This window comes from Sinocyclocheilus anshuiensis, unplaced genomic scaffold (genome assembly GCF_001515605.1).
Source record: "Sinocyclocheilus anshuiensis isolate Anshui unplaced genomic scaffold, SAMN03320099.WGS_v1.1 scaffold190, whole genome shotgun sequence".
In the NCBI taxonomy this organism is placed as follows: Eukaryota; Metazoa; Chordata; class Actinopteri; order Cypriniformes; family Cyprinidae; genus Sinocyclocheilus; species Sinocyclocheilus anshuiensis.
The window spans coordinates 1,110,168-1,127,497 of record NW_015547663.1 but is presented as its reverse complement, the minus strand read 5'-3'; the positions used below and the strand labels follow the sequence as shown (position 1 = coordinate 1,127,497).

At 33.9% G+C, this 17,330-nt stretch overlaps 1 long non-coding RNA gene across 1 annotated transcript; it reads right to left on the bottom strand.

Annotated features, from left to right (window-relative positions):
• Positions 1-4,344: 4,344 nt before the first annotated feature.
• LOC107702464 (uncharacterized) lies at positions 4,345-9,919 on the bottom strand. Its single transcript, XR_001635760.1, has 3 exons — positions 9,885-9,919; positions 4,856-4,901; positions 4,345-4,497 (listed from the first exon to the last, which is right to left on the bottom strand). It is a non-coding gene; the product is annotated as an uncharacterized LOC107702464 (long non-coding RNA).
• Between the last annotated feature and the right edge of the window lie 7,411 nt (positions 9,920-17,330).

Sequence of the window (17,330 nt, the reverse complement as noted above, 5' to 3'; positions counted from 1 at the left end):
TAATAAATATACACAGCATACATACATATATTATGTAAACAAAAACTTTTATTTTGGATGCGTTTAATCACGATTAATCATTTGAGTCTGACAGCACTAATATATATATATATAAACTGATAATGGACAATTCTTATTTTTACTGAATATTTCAATTTTTATTATAAATGATTTATTCAAACACATCATCTTTATTTATTTTTTAGATTGAGTAATGCATCTATTTTATACACTATTATAGTAGTGTATAGAGCACTATACACTTACAGGGGTGCACATAAGTGGTGAGCATGCGAGACCAAAATAAAAAATGCCCCGTGTAAATAATTTAATTTGCGTACCGACATGGTTGACAACTGTTAATCAGTGTTGGGCAGTAACGCATAGAATGCAGTGTTTTATAATCTAGAGATTGTAAAAAGGATGTAGCACACGCACTGTGGAGTCAAGTGCCAGTGGATTAGAGACCTGCTCCAGCGAGACCCGACCCAACAAAGTGCGGCATGGGACCAGTGGTGGCTCGTTGGGGGAGACAGGGGAGGCACAGCTTCCCCATAATTTTGAGGTGAAAATGGTTCCTGGGCTATAAATTACCTTCACCTACCTCACTCACCAAGCCGTAAATCAACAGGGTTGCCCCTTTACCAACAGGAAGTGGAGGGGCCAGAGAGCAGGAAGAGGGCAAAGATGAACTGTGAGGAATATTTAACAGTAACGTCCCGGTGCGGGAGACACAGCTGGCGGAAACGGTAAAGTCCTTCTTGGGATCTGGAGCCCCAAGGCAAAGATTACGCTCCCTCTCATCCCCACACAATGATGCTATTGACGGCTGTCATGCCAAAATGGGACACATTTGTCTCAGGCAGCAGATATACATGGTTCGGTTGAAAAGGGGGGCCACATACAAGGCATGTAAAATCTCAAGGAATGTGGGCATGGTAAGACCCTTAACCAATTAGACTCAAGATGCTGACATTCTTTCAGAGAGTGAACAAAGAGGCACAAAAGTCTCGGCCTTTCTTGAACAATTTTAAATGATACACTACCATTCAAAAGTATGTTTTCAAAAGAAGTCTAATATGCTCATCGAGGCTGCATTTGATCATAAATAGAGTAAAAACAGTAATATTTTGAAATATTATTACAAAATAGCTGTTTTCTATTTTAATATATTTTAACATGTTATTTATTTCTGTGATAGCAAAGCTGAATTTTCAGCATCATTACTCCAGTCTTCAGTATCACATGATCCTTCAGAAATCATTATGCTGATTTGCTGCTCAAGAAAAAATTCTTGTTATTATCAATTTTGAAAACAGATGTGCCGCTTATTATATTTTTTTCCAGGTTTGGGATGACGATGAGGTGCTTAGTTTGGGCTGCAAACACAAAGGTAAAGGTCCAGGATACCAAGTAGGGGTCTGAATTTGGCATGACATAACAATATCCATCTGCCTGATCTTTGAGTTTCACGAGTCAAAGCTAGCAAGAAGGCTTTCTTGTTGTCCCTCTTAAGACATCAGCGCCGCTCTGTCGTGCCCTTCTGCGACGGACCATTAACCCTCTTAACTCTGACAAAATACGATGAATTTGTTTATAACGTTCAAATCTGACCCCCATGCCAGTGGCGGCTCGTCGGGGGACGCAGGGAAAGCACAGCTTCCCCATAATTTTGAGGTGAAAATGGGAGGAGAACGATTTAATGTTAATAAAATTCACAATTCATTTCAGTTCCATTTCAGTATTTTTTGTTTGTCATTTCAGTTGTAATACCATAACGTGAAAGTGCTGCTTTTCTATCGCGAATGTGTCGAATCTGCTGATGTAATTACAACCGCTAATGATAAACAAGGGTAGGGGGAGGCCGGAGAAGAGCTGAGCTCTCGTGCCCATAGACATAATAAATGTATTTATTTTATTTACAGACTTTTAGACAATAAATTTATTATGTCTATGCTCGTGCCTCCATTGGTAAAAAATTAGCCAATCACCATCGAGTGTTCACTTTCAGCGCTGAGGAGTGTTGAGAAAAGAAACCTCGCAAGGGAGGCACAAATAAAAAAAAAAAGGGAAAACAGCCTAAGCTGGATATAGGCTACAGCAGTCGGCTTAATTAAATGGCGCAACAGGCAGCTCTCTTTTAACACAGACTTTTAAGAAGGGATGGATGTTTGCTTCAAGCGATAGGCCAGGTAAGTGAAATTATATTATCTTGCTGTATGTATGTCGTTTTCTTTACGTTTTCTGACTAAAAGCAACCAAAAAGCCATTTTAAAGTGGTTAAAGTCCGCATGAAATCAATAATCAAAACGCCCTCTATTCAATATTCCGTTTCTGGTGGAAATACGTCACTACACTGAAATAAAGTCGGCAGCAACTTCCGGTTCACACGGACTAATAATAATAATAATAATCGGCAGGGATCCCAGACGAATACAATTAGTGTGCCTCCTCTATTTTAAAAACCACGAGCCGCCACTGCATGGGACAAGCATGGGGCGAGTGCTGGGGCGGGTGGGTACACACTCGTGTGTGTGTGATGCGGGAGAATAAAATGATTCACGGGACTCCCGCAAAATAGAAATATCTAAACATAAAATATCTAAAACAAATAAATTGTTATTCATCTATTGCACAAAAGCAACATGAACTAGTATAAAATCTAAACGATTAACAGGTGCAAGCGTATGCAGACTTTCTATTTAGACTAACGTTATATATATAACACGTGTTTGCAGCGTTGAGCAATGCAGTGCTGAAATTTGCTTGCTTACGAATCCTCTCATTATAACACACGAATTGTAGACATTATGAAAGAGTCATTATGCATATATTTATTGTGTTATAACAGAGATTGCGATAAACAGATGTCTTTTAGAGATTATAAATGCAGCGCTATTTTCTAGTTTTTTTTGGCCATGCCAAACCATGCACGCAGCAGCCACTTGCTTTAGTTAAAAATAACAGTGTTCTGGGAATGCTGATGCTTTAATAACAAATATTTATCGGGAGTGTGTAAGCTGGGATTTCATACATTTCATGGAGAAAAAAAGTAACGTAACTAGTAATGTAACTAATTACTAATTACTTTTGAAATAAAGTAATCAGAACAGTAACGTGATTACTTTTAAAAGGGGTAATCAGTAGTCAGTAATTTGATTACATTTTCGGAGTAACTTGCCCAACACTGCTGTTAATGCACAATTAGCCTACTATTTTAAATCGAAAAACTGTAATACTGTACATGTATAAGATTTCTATTCGAACTGAAATCATAAATCTATTCTAGGCTATCCGCTGCCATTTTCAAAGCACAATGCAAAACTGAGACATTTCATTCACTGAGGCGCTTCAATCGGCAGCGCAGCGCCAAAATAAAAGCTTGTTGATTTTAAGTTTGAAAATGATGAAAATTCATATTTATATATTTTATAAATATTAGCATTTTATTTTATGTTTAGTATAAAATAATTGCATTTTTATTTAATACTCACTTTTTATTTAAAAATATAATATATCACACTTTATTATTTTATTTAAAAAAAACTAAACAAATAAAGTGCAATAATATTATTATCGTTATTATTAATGATCTTTTAATAGTTATATTTAATGGGTCACACTATGTGCAGTGTGAGGACCAAACCTAACCAGGTGCTGTTATGAGAACCAGACTGAAAAACTTATGTGCACACCCTTGACTATATACAGCACTGTTATAAACTATTAGTAGTGTCATAGTGACACCCAGTGGACAAAGGTAATAGCAGCTGTAATTAGAAGAATGCCTGCAAAAAACAAAAAAAGATCAGTAATTTAGATACATGAAGATGTGGAATTATTTTATGATGGATGCAAACATGTAGCAGCTAATTGTTTAGTTTTGCATTCTTACTCAATGATAGGGTTGATGCCAAATCTCCGGGCTCTGAGTCTGGGATAAAAAAAAAAAACAATCATTTGACTTTAGGAAGCAGGCATTAATTTGTTTCATATAACAAGAAAAAAAAACTTTCATTAAATAAACTTACCAGATTTGTACTCTCCATTGCAACTGATAGCTTAAAAAAAAAGAGAAAAGAAAAAAGTGATTTAATAAATATTCAATAAATACCTACCTACTTCATGATGAAGTACATTATAACTAAATTTAAAATGACTGCTTTTGACTCACATTCTTGGTCATGGGCACAGTTGATTTCATCTGTAGGAGAAACAGGTATTCTGATATATAAATCAAAAATCGAAAATGTTTATTTTCAGTGCTGAAAAAATTTGGACACTTATTACCTGTATTAAGCATCTCATTAGAATCCATCACACATGAGAGGTCAGTGTCTACCGGCCACTTGATGCACGTCTTGCCATCTCTATAGTCTATCTGACATGACTGGGTTGAATTGTGAGACCTACAAATTGGGACATGTCCATCCATCTTCTTAAAGCAAGACACCTTTTCTGCAGTCTCTATAAATTCCACTCTGAGCTTGCACGTTCCTACAAAAACAAAACAGAATTTGAGATTTGTTCATGCAATTTAACAGCAAAAGGTTTTCAAAAATGTAACTTGTACGAGAGTCACACTATCATAAAGCCCTCAATTTACTATATAGCTTACTGTTTATTATTACAATGCACTCTGTTCAGATCAGACATTAGACATCAGATGTAAAATTAATCATAATGTAATGCAGAGATGGCTTTCAAGTGGAAAAACATACAGACACTTCATTAAAGAATCACAGAAAATGTGAGCTATAGTATAAGGCTTTAGCGCATTCCAGCTGGTTCTGGTAAGCTGCAGTGAAACACAAATTGTCTTGTTTTTTTATTTATGACAGTAAAATGAAATTACCATTTTGTAATGCATTACAGCAAAGATGCAGGCAAAAAATCAGCATCTGTAAACAGATATACAACACACTTTAAACATATATATACCACTAGAATCATTGTGATAATATTAAAATAGACATTAAACTAAAACTGTATATATATATATATATATATTTTTTTTTTGCAAAGATGCATTTAATTGCTCAAAAGTGAAAACAAATACATTTATAATGATACAAAAGATTTGGTAACTTTATTTTACAAACTCAAGTTCATTGGAAATACACAACTTGGACTACATTTCTGCAAAACTGCAAAATGTACATGCACACACATACATAGCTACCAACTTTTGTTCCTTTCCCCAAAAATTAGGATTATGGGGCAGATTATCAATGAATAATAGACATTTATAAATGTTACAAGAGATTTGGCAACACTTTATTTTACAGTGTCCCTGTTACACATTACACATACTTGCCATAGTAATAACAGTAAATTATGTATAATTTTATGCAATAAAACCCCTTTTTTTAATCAAAGAATCCTGAAAAAGCATCTAAACAGCACATTAGAATGATTTCTGAATGATCATGTAATGATGCTGAAAATTCAGCTTTGCCATCACAGGAAAAAAATGTATTTAAATTTTAAAATAAAATAGAAAGCGGTTATTTAGAATTGTAATAATATTCCACAATAATATTGTTTTTACTGTATTTTTGACCAAACAAATGCAGCCTCGGAGAGCATAAGTCACTTGTTTAAAAAACATTGAACAATCGTACAAGGACAGCATGATACAAAAGCTTCCAAATATAATTGCAATTTATTGTAATTAAATAATCTGTAAGTCTGAGGTTAAAGAAGAGAGAGAAAAAACTTCCATTACCACTGCAGTTACATTTATACTCTGAATGTTTTTTTTTTTTCTATGTATGGTGCATTGCATCAGCCTCACAAAAAGTCGTGCCGTGCATGCAGGTAACATGCTGTCACCAGGTCTTCAACTACCACATCCTTTTTTTTTTCTTTTTATTTATTCCCCTTACCCAATCCGAAAAGTTCAGAAATAGACCAGCCTAAATAATACAACCCCATTCTCAAAATAAAAATCATGGCCACCAACCACAAAAGGGCCAAGATGGAGGTTTAATGAGAATGAACAAAAGCGTCAATGATTCAATGATGAATGGGTTTGAGTCAACTCACCCGATTTACTCAGCATTACGAATAGAACATTTAACATCATGCAGTAGTAAAAGCTGCAAACGTTCTGTGGGGAAATTTTGAGGGCTGTCCCTTTAATCGACTAACCGTTAGTCGATGAGAAGATAGCTTAGTCGATCAAAATGTTATTAATCGCTTAGTCGCAGGGGGAAAAAATACACAGGAAGTGGCGTCAGAAGCGTGGCCATCATTTCAGAAGTGAGGGCGACAGAAATGTGAAATGTAACATTTTTAATAAGAAGAATTCTAATTTTTTTTTTTTGGTCTAATTGTATTTTTGAATTTTGTCTTATCTCTTACTTTTAATTGGTTAAGAAATCAAATACACTGCTGGACAATTACTATTCTGTAATATTTCTTCCTATATTTTCCTAATGGCAATTTAAAGATTTGTTCATATACTATTTTCCCTCATTTTTATCACAGAATAAGGTAGAAAATATATTTTATAGTTTCTATAGGCTACTGTAATAAGCGCTATGTCAGTTTGCACTGCATTATTCAAATACTTTATTTGTCACAATAACACCAAACGTTGTGCTTTTGTAGAATAATGAAAGCAAACAGGATGTGCTTTCTGCCGTCTAAGTATCTCTGTGAACTTAAAAAAAAAACAAAAAAAAACACATTTTTAAAAATGAGCCAAAACTCACAGACATGAAAAATATATCTATAGAAAGCGAAATGTCTATTTTTAAAGGGATCATATAATGCTGCTAAAAAGAACATTATTTTGTGTATTTGGTGTAATGAAATGTGTTTATGCGGTTTAAGGTTCAAAAAGCACATTATTTTCCACATATTGTACATTATTGTTTCTCCTCTATGCCCCGTCTTTCTGAAACGCGTCGATTTTTACAAAGCTCATCATTCTGAAAAAGCGAGGTGTGCTCTAATTGGCCAGCTATCCAGTGTATTGTGATTGGCCGAATTCCTCAAGCGTGTGACGGAAATGTTACGTCCCTCACCATACTGTGATGCTTGCGGCAACCACATGTGACGACCCCGGGCTGGACTGCGCTTCGTCCACGGTGAAAGCCTATGCACCAAGAGCTTGTAACACTCCAAAGAGAAAGGAAAAATTGAAATCGCATCATGTGACCCCTTTAAATGAACCAATTCAAATAGAAAAACAAATATTTTCAGATACATAATCCATATGAAACACTCACATCCACTTGGAGATGACGAGTCAGTGTCGTTGACTTTGTCACTGCAGCCGAAAGACAGAAAACACTATTTACCAATGAATTATTATGATAGGCTTTTTGAACATTAAAGCATGTCACCATATTCTGTTACACCAAATACACAAAATAATGATCTTTAAAAAAACATCATATGACCCCTTTAAAGGCTCGTGATTATGATTTATATGGTTTATTAATATAAATGTGCGATTAGTCAACTAATCTCTTAAAATGGATGACTATGGAGATATATATATATATATATATATCAATTGAAACTCTTGATGAGCTCGTTCTACTAAAAAAAGGACAAATGTGAATTCTTAATAATTTTGTTATTCATTAGAAACCAAAATACTTAACACTGCACATACACATAACTGCACTTATGCCCCTTTAGCACTGAGAAATATTTTGTGGGTAAAGCTTGTGGATAGCACTTGAGTCAAAGATGTATTAGAAGATGTATTATTATTATAATCTTATTTTGTGACAAAGAGCTGGATGATGAGGGAGAAAATGAAATATCCAGAATTCACAGTCAGTGAGGTGTAGCTAGCGGGTAGTAACCAATAACTTACATTCTGATGGTATGTCCCTAGTGAAAAATAAATACACTAAAATGTATTTGAAATTTATAGTATACTACAAATACTTTTACATATTTATGTGCTTAATAAAAAATACCTCGCAATTGTACTTTTAGTATAGTAAACTGGTATACGTAAAGTCTGCTGAATTGGAACAATTTTAAATTGTGTGCTTAATGCACTTTAATTGTAAGAAAGTAGTGCTGAAGTCCAACTAAAGATATACTGACGTATCTGATTGTGGTTAAGGGGAACTATTGCAAGTATACTTCAGGTACAATATCTTTAAATATCTTGCATTTAAAGACCGATATAATTCAAAGATCATACAGTCCTCATCAATGTGACATTAAAACACATTTTAGGCTTAATATTGAGAAATGGGCACAGTGCACAAGTAGTAGTCCAAATAAAGTTGAACTATAATTAGTCTTGAGCAATATGTCAGTAAATATGTTAATACATTTGAATTATACTTAGTATGAAATAAATGTATTTGAAATATATTACTTTTTTATTTTGCTATGGGTGTTTGCTATCATATAGGCACTCAGTTACTGCTTAGCCACAAGAGTGAGAATGCAGAGAAGGGACAGACAGACATAGACAAAGGAGATGACTGAGGAAAGGGTACAAGAAATGCAGTGAGTAAAACAGTCTTATGTGGACTTCTACCAAACTTTACAAGTCAGCCAGACAGAGTAGGCTACTATTTCATGTAAAATTCACAATGCCATCTGAAATGTTCTTTATGACACACATTCATACTAGTTAAAATCTATTAATATTGTATTTACTTTATTGATTGTCTATTTACTGACATATCACTCGACACTTACTGATATAAAAATTGTAATTAAACTTTATTTGGAGTACTGCTTGTGTACAATGCACATTTCTCAGTATTAAGCCTAAATGTGTTTTAATGTCACTATTAATGCAAGATATTTAAAGTGTACCTGAATTATGCTTGCAATAGTTCCACTTTTAGCACAATCAAATATATGTCAGTATATCTTTAGTTAGACTTCATCACTACTTTCTTACAATTAAAGTGCATTAAGTACAAAATTAGTTGTTCAAATTTAGAAGACTTTAAAGCAATCGTTATTTGATTGTTAACAGAATAGTGCTATTGTGTTGAGCATTATTAGCATCACACTGTAGTAGTGGACATGTCAGGGCATGTCACACGACTGGTAACAAGAGAAAGATGTCTGTCATTATATATCTATATGCTGTAAGCAATCAAATATATTTCAATCAAATATATTATCACTAGAGTACAGAAACTGTAATTACAAGAAAGTCGATTCGAAATGAAAGTCAGAGTTGAGAGTCAGACTGACGATCACGTTATGTACGTGTTTTGGGTAATACCCAAATCACTTCGACAGAAATAACATGGATCAAGAAAGAATGATTACATTCACTGGATTCAATGCTCAGGGTTTACTACTAAATGATTTAACAGAAAATGTAACAGGAAGTAGTGACTTATTTCCTATATCAATGAGCAGCGAGAGAACATCTTCATAGCTGAAGGGTGATAATGGCTGCAACCGATTTTATTACACACACTTTTGTTCCAAAACCTGCATGATTTTTTTTTTTTACTTCTGTGGAACAAAACAGATGTTTTTGAAGAACTTTGACTGCATACTTCACCGATTCTGCTACAAAATTTGACCAGACAACACGTGTTTTCTCTAAGCCAAAAAAAACACAAAAATTCTTATAAAATGACTGTAAACTGGCCAAAACCACGGATCGCTATTATCTATTATCTGTAACATCTCTGACTCAAGATCAGATGACACTTAGATTTCAGCTGAGAGAATAGAAACCATTTATGATCGTAAAAATGCACGTGCAAATAGACATTGCCATATGTTGTGTGAAGATGTAATCAAAGCTTTCATCTCAACGTGAACTTCCATTCAAACTTAGATTAAGTCTGTAAAACTGTGACAACCCCTTTGGGTGTTAATAAATAACTGATGAACAGAGCATGCAAAGAAAGATCAAACAAACTCACCAATGCACAAGAGACTGGAGGCTGCATGATGACAGAATGTGAATGAAGGTGTGCAAAGGATGTGAAGCCTGCCAAACTCATCAGTGTGCCCACCCTTTTTTCTTAAGATACAATGTTGTGACATGCATCATAACAATTCTGCTTGTACCACAATGCAAATCACTGATGACACCATGGTACAATAATCAAGTTAGCCTGAATATAAAGGTGTTTATATCCTTCTGTTCGAATGTTAAAAGTTAGCAATGTTTAATCAGCATTCCCGTACTCGTGGTCTATGCAACTTCTCTATTGGAATCACTGGTAAATACCTAAAGACAAAAGGTCACCCATTCAGATATGTACTGTATGTGTCATTTTAAGTTTCACAATGTGCAAGTAAGTTTTCAAAAGTTTCATATTCCTAGTTCATTCAAAACATTACATTCCAAAGCTGCTTGCCCAGGACTGCTTGCCACTTCCGGTTGACATTTACTGTAAGAGACTGTGATGTCAGGCTTGTATTTTTCCACTGTAAGATCTGCAGATAGGAAAAAGGAAATGTTCAAATTACATTTCAGTAAGTGTTCTCCATTTCTCACTTAAATCAGCTTAGACCGGTCTGTTGGTTAATTTTCAGCATCATTACTCCAGTCTTCAGTGTCACATGATTCTTCAGAAATCCTTCTAATATGCTGATTTGGTGCTTATACAGCACAACATTTCTAATTATCAATATTGTGCTTGAGTGCCGTGATATTTTTGTGGAAGTCATAATACTTTTTTTTTTTACATTACAATACATTATTGATGTCTTTACAGTCACTTTTTTTACATTTTTTTTATTTTAATGAATCCATGCTGAATTATGTAATTTTTTAAAAAAAGAATATTTTTTATTTATTATTATTATTTTTTTTATTTAAGAAGCTAAACTAAACACCACATCCTGTTCTCACATTTCCAGTGAGAAATTGGTAGAAATAAAGGACCATCCATACTCCCTCCAACAGCTCAACTAAACGCAGGACGTCTTCAGGATCATCTACCAACATTTCTTCTGGCTCATCAACACTCATCTCTAAACCGCAAGTAATGAACAAATAGGGACATGAATAAATGTCTAAATCTATGAGACATTATCTTTGAGTCAAAAACACCAGTGACTTATTTGAAAGGTAAAGTGGTCTAATTAGTATTTTTTTTGTCTTGAATTCCATGAAAAAACATCAAGATCAATTTATTTGAGAAGCAAAATTGTATTAGAATCTAGAGTAACTTTAATTGTATTTAAATCTCATTAGGTAATAATTAAGGAGGTTAAATAAAAGGTAAAAAAAAAAAAAACCTGAGAACACACTGACTGTGTCGGACTAAACAAAGGAGTCAGGTCTGTAAAAAAACCAACAAAAGTGGTTGGAAGGGAATGTGTTTAGTAACGGACAAGGGGGAGTTCCAGACAAATTTCTTGCATGTGAGAGGAAGGTTTGTGTTAAGAGAGGTGTACAGCAGTGCTGACCATAACTGAGCTCCCTCCGAGGTAAGGGCGTATTGCATTATCTAGTATCTTATCATATTTTATACTGCCATAAAACTCAGTTAACTGATGCAATACATACTTTTCATGGCTTATGAAATGGCTATACCACTCTCAGATGTGTTTTCAAGAGAATAAACTGAATTACAATTTGGTTTTCTTACCATATTGGCAAAGTTTGTTTTTGTTTTCAGTATAAATATCACAAAATGTAGTGGGAAAAAAATTAAGTAAATGTAGGAAAGATCATATATGACAGTATTTACCCCAATAAGAAACTGAGGCTTTACAGCAGACATAAAGGACAGAAAAAAAAAAATAAATAAAATAAATTCAAGAAAATGTAATAGAAAATCCAATAAAAGAAAAGGAAATATGCTATAAAATCTGCAATAAATTATTTAGAAAAATAAACGTATTAATATTTGGATGCAGCATTTACAGAATAAGCATATTGTGGATGTATTCTATGAAAACAAGTCTTACTGTCTTTTACAATTTTGCTTCTGACAGTAGACATAAAAATGCCCCGCACAAATTGTTTTGTCTGGCCTCTAAATCAAACAGATTATGGCTGCATCCAAAAATCACATTCTCTTAAATAGGTATGTTGGATAAGTAATTACTTCACGACTGCTAAAAAAGTATGTTCTATATCCACCTTTTTCTTGCCGTAAAAATGGGCACGGCCATTTGTAAATTCTATGGGTCTAGCTTCTGGTCTCATTCGCATCCAGCTATTTTTAGCTGTACAAAACAGTTAGTTTTGCTGCTTGATATTGAAAACTGGTGTGTCTTACCATATTATCTTAATTATGAACACACTGGTTTGTAGAGCAAACCGTTTTACCGTTTACTGCACGTTGTTATTCTTCTCATTATTTACCTATAGCAGTTAATGATCCGGAAGTCTCACCCATAGGCTTACTTCCGCGTTGAAGAAAAAGGTGGATAGTATGAATGTAATATGGATGTACTACATTCGTCATGTTGTCATTATCACATGACCTGCCAGCACCAGTTGCGTCGCTTCACTGCCATTCACAAACTCTCTCTCGTAGACTCCTATGCACACTTCAGACACTCAATGGTAGCAGTAGGTCATCCATGGTACTTTTTATCTACTCTTTTATAAATATTAATAATCTGGACATACTTCTTGTGTCACATATTGTTTTTCCATCTACTGTATAGTAGATATGTGATTTCGGATGCAGTCTATAATTCCATGCTGGTGAAGTTACACACTTCAGTCTAATTCTTTACCTGTGACAGTTCTACATTCAGTGGTGCCAGTGGTTTGCTTCTGGACATTGTCTAAGAGGAACTTCATTGGTGGAAGCTCATCATCACTGTCCTCCATGTCCAGATCAGCTCCATCTGTGATGTACATCTCTCGGTGTCTCCCTTTATTTAAACAGATAATGTCTAGTTATGTAAAATATTTAAATAAAGAAATTATAATAGTTACAGTATGATTGTGTACATTTTCACTATTAACACACACTAACAATTATCATACTTTTTTTTTTTATTAATCTTGTTTAATGTTAATTTCAACATTCAGGGAAGATCAGTGAACATACCTTGGAATATGGTGACTGACTAATCAGAATCGAGTATTCCCCAGAGCCATGTAATAATTTGTCATAATGGCAGACTAATTTTACATTATCCAATTTATTACATGCCTACTGCCCATTGTTTTTTGTTTTTTTTAAGTCTCTCATGCTTTATTTTATCAAACATACAGCAAAAAGAGTAATATTGTGAAATATTATCATTTAAATAACGGTTTTCTATTTTAGTATATTTTAAAAATGTTATTTATTCCCGTGATGGCAAAGCTGAAATTTCAGCAGCCATTACGCCAGTCTTCAGTCTTTAGTGTCACATGATCCTTCAGAAATATTGTAACATTATAAATGTCTTTACTGTTACTTTTGATCAATTTAATGTATCCTTGCTGAATTAAAATATTACTTTCTTTCTCTCTCTCGCTTTAATTTTGCCCCAGACTTTTAAATGATATATCATGGGTTCCACAAAACTATTAAGCAGCAAAACTGTTTTCAACTTTGTTAATAGTATTTTTCTTGAGCACTGAATCAGCATATTAGAATGATTTCTGAAGGATCTACTTGAATAGCAACTGAAAATTCAGCTTTGCCATCACAGAAATAAATTACTTTAAAAAATGCTTATAATAATATTTCAGAATATTGCAGTTTTTCCTGTTTTCCTTGTTTTCATCAAACAAATGCAGACTTGGTGAGCATAAGAGACTTCTGTCAAAACAAATCTAAAATGTGAAGGTGGTAAAACAGGAAGATGATAGACCACAACAGATGCTTTTTGCACAGCACCACCGTCTTCCACAGAATTATTGTTATTTTGGACTCTGACCGTTTTTTTCCTTGAGCCTCATGACCAAGGGCTTTGTGTTGAGATGCAATCGGTGACTGTTGCTTATGTGCTGCAGCAGGTTTTTGGCATGAAGGACAGACAGACTATAGAGCACCAGCTTTTTCTCATGCAACACATCAGCACGAATGTCAAACTTCCTGCCCTGTAGTGAAACCAAGACCATAATTTAAAACTGCAAAACAGAGGGTTAAACATGCTGAAAACAACAAGTAACTCCTTAAAAAGATGCTCTTTAGTCATAAGTGATAGCTGACTGGTTGAATTTGTAAACAGTAGAATCAATAGAACCTGAAAAGTAATGGAATGAATGGAGGGCCATGGCAAATCACACACAAACTGCTGTTCTCCATTCAACACCTGGAGAGTAGAAATGAGACACATATATATAACCGTAAGGGTGACATGGCTATGAGTGAAATGACTAGATTGAACCAACATGAATTTCATACCCGTCAACATTTGAGTACCAAAATCCGGGAAACCAGGGGGGTTGGGGGGTCAAAAGAATTCTTAATTATTATTAATTATATTAATTTAAACAATTATTATCAAACAATTATATTCATTTAGTAACATATAAATATATCTTAGTGTAGGCTATATCTTTAGATTTTTTATAATTCATTATCTTCTTGACGATTCACCGGTTCACATTACAACATTTAAGATTTTTTTTCCCTTAAATCTGAAATGGATTAAAAATACGGGAGAAATACGGGAAAATATTTCAATGGGATGATAGCAGGATAGAATGGTAAAATACTGGAGCATCCGGGTATTTAAAAAAATGGGAGGGTTGACAGGTATGGAATTTATATTCTGCACCAAGTCGAATGATACCGGTTTAGTGCTGGTTTGTGCAAACCTGAGTGGAAAACTCTACGCTTATGGGTAGAATATGATTTGTGTTTCCAGTATGATACACATGGCATGAATGATGTAATTGGCCATGATTTTGGAATGACCTCAGAGATCTGCAGTCCTGTGGATGCCACACCCATGAGGACACAACCTTGTGGTTTTTTCTTTTCCTGAGACAGCAGGAATACAGAGGATGGGCAGAAATGGAAAGAAAGAGAGAGAATTTTATTAGTGAAATGTGATCAATATTGGTTAAAATTTATGTCTGAGCAAAATTCTAAACTGAAGAACTGGCTGCAGCGATTATATATTTTGTAGGGCAACCTGCAAGTTAGCATCACCCTAGTTAGCATCACCCTCAACAAAAACCCAACAGGAATTTTCCATTGGCTCTTGGATTATTGCATAAAATAAGCTTTGTGCCAACAAAAGTTGTGTTCATCATGATAATCATCACAAATGAACAAAGTGTGATTCATTACCGACTCCCCTTGCTGTTGCCAGATTAGCCATTTGGCTTAAAATTAACCATGAAATCAAACTGTACATACTTTTTTTTTTTAATGGAATACTACAGGGTTCATATTATATATATAGAGTATATACAGTATATGCAGTTGCTGCAGATTTGTCGGCTGCACATCCATGATGCGAATCTCCCGTTCCACCGTGAAAATCCCAGTAGATCAGCAGTTTTTGAAATACTCAGACCAGCCTGTCTGGCACCAACAACCATTCCACGTTCAAAGTCACTTAAATCCCCTTTCTTCCCCATTCTGATGCTCATCTTCACCACATCTCGATGCCTAAATGCATTGATTTGCTGCCATGTGATTGGCTGATTAGCAATTTGTGTTACCAAGCAATTTAACAGGTGTACCTAATAAAGTGGCCGGTGAGTGTATATATATATATATATATATATATATATATTCAGTGTCACATGTTCCTTCAGGAATCATTCTAATATGCTGATTTATTATCAGTGTTGAAACTGTTCTGCTGCTTAATATTTTTTTGGAACCTGTGATACATTTTTCTTTGATTCTATGATGAATAAAATGTTAAAAAGAACAGCATTTATTCAAAATAGAAACGATATAAGTCTTTACTATCACATTTTATCATGTTAACATGTCATTGCTGAATAAAAATATTAATTTCTTTAAACAAAAAAAGAAAAAGAAAAGAAAGAAAGAAAAAAATTAACTAACCCAAAACTTTTGAATAGTAGTGTATATTGTAACACAAAATTTCTATTTTGAATAAACACCTCCTCATCCTGAATCCGGAAAAAAATATAGGTCTCAAAAAATATTAAGCACAACTGTTACCAACATTCCAACAGCATATTAGAATGATTTCTGAAAGATCACGTGACACTGAAGACTGGAGTAATGATGCTGAAAATTCAGCTATGCTTCACAGGAATAAATTATATTTTAAAATACATCAAAATAGAAAACTGATATTTTAAATTGCAATAATATTTCACAAAATTAGTTTTTCTTTATATTTTTGATAAAATAAATACAAACGTCTTTGAAAAACATGAAAAATCTTACTGATCCCAAACTTTTGAACAGCAGTATAGACACATATATCACCATGAAGTGAAAATGGACAATTCTTAATTTTACTGAATATTGCAATTTTTACTATAAATGATTTATTCGAACACATCATTATTTTTTTTTTAAAGTATAAAGACACTGAATAAAATGGGGAGGTTGTTGACATTTTTTTTTTTAAATATGCATTTCGTACATAATTAATTTATGCTTCTCATCTAAACATATTTTAATCATGTACCATGTATTTATTCTGTAAGGATGTTCAGTCATATACAGTCAAACTAAAATTTATTCAGACACCTTCAACATTTCTCACATTATCAGTTTATTCTCTATAGTTTAGAAAATGGTAATTAAATATGACAAGAAGAACTCAAGAGTTAAACTGTGTCAGAACAAATTCATCTTGATAATGTCAGATAACTTCGATATTTAACAAAACATGGTCAGGTCAAAGTGTCAAATCACATTTTTGATCCCAAATTTTTATCAATTTCACTGGTAGTCCACTGTATGAAACATTTTGTGGGTATAATATGTCACATTTTACTTTATTTTGCTATCCTCACTTACATGAACTATAGTGTCCTGTACCTGCTAGTAAAAAATATAAAAAATTATATCTGGTGTCTGAATAATTTTTGGTTTGACTGTAGAATTAGTCATGTTGAAGCTAAATAAAATAGTTCCCTTATCGAGCGTTCACTCTATATTGCGAGAATTGCACAATTGACTTCCATAGTATTTTTTTCCTAGTATGGAAATCAATGGTGCCCCAAAGCAGTTTGGCCTCAAGCATCCTTAAAAATCTCTTACTTTGTATTCAGCAGAACAAAGAAATTTATACAGGTTTGGAACAACTTGAGGGTGAGTAAACGATACCAGAATTTTCATTTTTGGGTGAACCATCCCCTGAAGTATTCCTTTGAGGTGTATAATGGTGAAGCTTTAAAATCAGCACAGTCTTTCTTAAAAAAATAAATTAGAAATGTATTTTCATTACTTTAGTTATGCTGTCATTTTTCTTATTGTGTAACGTATTACGTTAAGTACATTTTGTGTGTGTGT